Source organism: Pteropus alecto, unplaced genomic scaffold (assembly GCF_000325575.1).
Source record: "Pteropus alecto unplaced genomic scaffold, ASM32557v1 scaffold192, whole genome shotgun sequence".
NCBI lineage: Eukaryota > Metazoa > Chordata > Mammalia > Chiroptera > Pteropodidae > Pteropus > Pteropus alecto.
This window is the reverse complement of record NW_006432938.1, coordinates 134,428-137,605: the sequence shown is the minus strand read 5'-3', so window position 1 is coordinate 137,605 and position 3,178 is coordinate 134,428. Positions and strand designations below refer to the sequence as shown.

Here is a 3,178-nt window from a genome sequence, read left to right as displayed (position 1 = left end):
CTCCTTGCCGCTTAGCTTCCGGTGGTGGCCATCAATCTTTGGCATTTCTCGGCTTGCGGCTGCATCACTCCAATCTCCACCTTCGTTGTCACATGACCCCTTCTCCCTATGTATCTCTGTTTTGTCCTCTTCTTAGGGGAGACACTAGCCATGTTGGATGAAGGGCCCACCACACTATAGTGTGACCTCACCCTAATTATGTTTGCAGCACCTCTATTTCCAAATAAGGTCACATTCGGAGGTACTGGGAGTTAGGCCTTCAGTATGTCTTTCTGAGGGACACAATTCAACCCATAACAGTGATCCAGGCTACTTTAACCGGCCCTGCCCTCCAACAGCACTAGACGGGAAGCACCGGAGGAAGCATCTTCTCTCGTCTCTGGATGAAACAGAACGAAGGTAACCTTTGCCTCCGTGCCAACGTCTGGCCTTCACCTCCTGGCCTGGGACGGTGCCAGTCGCTACCTTGCACTGGACTATTTACTAGTTCTTAGGCTTCCCGTCGTTCTCTCCAGCAGCCCCAGCCCCGCTGCCTACCTGAGGGACCACTGAGCCCATCTAAAAGGCTGCACTGGGGCCACTCTTTTTGACCCCTCCATCCCACACTGCACATCTATCACCCTTAAAGTACTATTTTAATTTACTTGACAGCTTAGCCTAAAGAGTGTGATTTCAGGGACCACAGGCTTTGTGTGGTCCACCTGTGACCTCCATCCAGAGCCTCTACGGTTACTTATTGAGGCCTAAAATTATTTTATAATAATCTTTAAATAACTTTTTCCTTCAGCAAACCTTTATTGAATGTCTAACCTACGACAGATGCTGTGCAATGAGAAATTAGGGACAAAAGACCTAAAGTGGCTGATTAAAATTCAGGCGTACTAAATAAAGAGTAATATTTAAAAAGATCAGGATCTGCTCCATCTCTGCTGTTCAGACAGCAGAGAGGCACCAAATACCTGAAAAGTCAAAGAGGGAAATCCTCATCACTGTATCAGGGAACCCCAAATGAAGACCAAGAGCGTGAAAACCAGAGAAGGGCTTCCCAGTTCTGCCCAGGTCAGCGAAGCTGCGTGCAGAGATCAAGCCACATGTATTTTACAGGCACTTTTAAAATATCTTTGTTGACTGTTTATAGAGAGTATCCTCATCTTACTTTTTAAAATAGGTATTAGAAAGAAATGGTTAAAATGGAATGTTTTCTGACTATAATACACACTTAATTAGAGTCTTTAATGTGACACTTATTGCCACAGTAATATTATGTGTACGATCTAATTTTATTTCACAGTATTCTGCTAGAATTTTAATTGGCAAAGTTGGTCACATACATTTTAATATAAATATTAAATAGTGTAGACTTATAGGATTACAAGAATATCTTTAAAAGCTGGCTTGATTCATAGGAATACATTTTTTCAACAGGTTTGAAAATGTATTAGGTTGGATTAACCAATTTTCATTTTTCTAGATTTTATTTTTAACAGGAAATAATGGGCCAGCCTCTGTTTGCAGCCCATGAGCCACTTGCCAGCTGAGAGATGTACATCACAGAGACAGTGACACAGCAGGGCCACCGGCTGCTGGCTGTGCGAGGCTGGTGGTGGTGGCGTTAGTCCCGGATCTCTGCAGGCCCCCGTTTCAGCCTGATCATCTACTCGTTTAACTGATAGTTCATATAATTATTAGCAATTCAAACTAATGTTTTCAGATGCCAAAGTGATCATCAAAGTATGTACTTGTTTCTATAATTGCTTTATAAAATACGTTCATGATATCTAGGAAGACTTAATGAGATTTTTAAAATAGCTACAAATGTTGAAGTACTGGTGGTTAGTCAGGTCCTAATTGCTTTCACTAATCAGGATAAAGTGCTGTGGGTAATCTTTGTGTTTTACATCCTTCTTGAGAAGTAAAACGTTAAAAATCAGGAAATTCTAAAGTACTTATTACAGCAGCTTTAAGCTTTAATAGAGATGCTCTGTTGAAATTTAATAGAGAATGCCCTTAGTTTCAGAGGGGATCTGTTTGTTTACTAAGTTATTCATATTGTATTAACCAGGTAATATTGTACTTTATTTTGTGCATACATAATTCAATGAAGAAAATAGTCCATTGAAATTTAACATAGAAAATGAAAATGTTAATTAAAAATTTATTTATTGATTAAAAATTGTTCAAAGAAAAAAGTATCATGCCACAACGAATTGGAAATTAATGCTACGATCTTGGAGAATCAAGTTGACTGCATATACATTCATTTTTAAATGAGTGTGTATTCTCTAGAGCTTTCCTCTAGGAAGACTTTCTAGCATTAAACTTGCTACCATCTGTCCCATATCTGTTTAGTGGAATTAATGACTATCTCAGCTATAGCATTGTTCTTTTTCAGGAACCCTAATGTTTGCCTTATAAGCAGATTTCAGAATACCTCATTGTGCTATGTGCTATGCAGATGTGGATGATAGTACAAGGTGGAGCTCACAGTCATCCCCACTTTCCTATAATCCAGACCTGTGGAAATTATCCTTCCATCTGTACCTATTATACAATTTTTAGGATGTGACTATGTTTGTGATTCTGCTTATCATCTTGTACCTATTATACAATTTTTAGGATGTGACTATGTATCATCAGCCTAAAAATCCCTGTGTAGTCATGTGCCATAATGACATTTCCATCAACAATGGACCACATATACAATGGCAGCCAAAGCTGAAAAATTGTATCGCTTAGTGATGTCCTAACACCCTAGCACAAGGCATCATTCACGTGTGTGCGGTGATGCCTGCGTAAACAAGCCTACTGCACTGCCATCCATATAAAAGTACAGCACATACAATTATGTACGGTACATAACACTTGATGGTGATAAACCACCATGTCATTGGATTATGTATGTACTCTACTATGCTTTTTATCATTATTTTTGAATGTATTTTTTTGACCAAAAAAAGGTTTGCTGCAAATGGTATGACATGTAAGGCTGGCAGCAACCTCATACATCGCGTGCTCATCGCATCTCTTATTGCATTATTTTTTCTAGTGTTTGACTTAATCTCGTGCTTTGTACAGCAACATGCTGTACAGATTTATAGTCTAGGAGCAATAGGTTAGGCCAGTGGTTCCCAACTTTTCTGGTCCCAGGGACAGGTGCTTCTATGAGACTCTAATGCCT

At 39.6% G+C, this 3,178-nt stretch overlaps 1 protein-coding gene across 3 annotated transcripts in view; it reads right to left on the bottom strand.

The window, feature by feature from the left end:
- The window catches only part of LOC102878055 (inactive phospholipase D5), a 139,931-nt gene that overhangs the window by 96,604 nt on the left and 40,149 nt on the right, over nt 1–3,178 (bottom strand). The window lies entirely within an intron of this gene.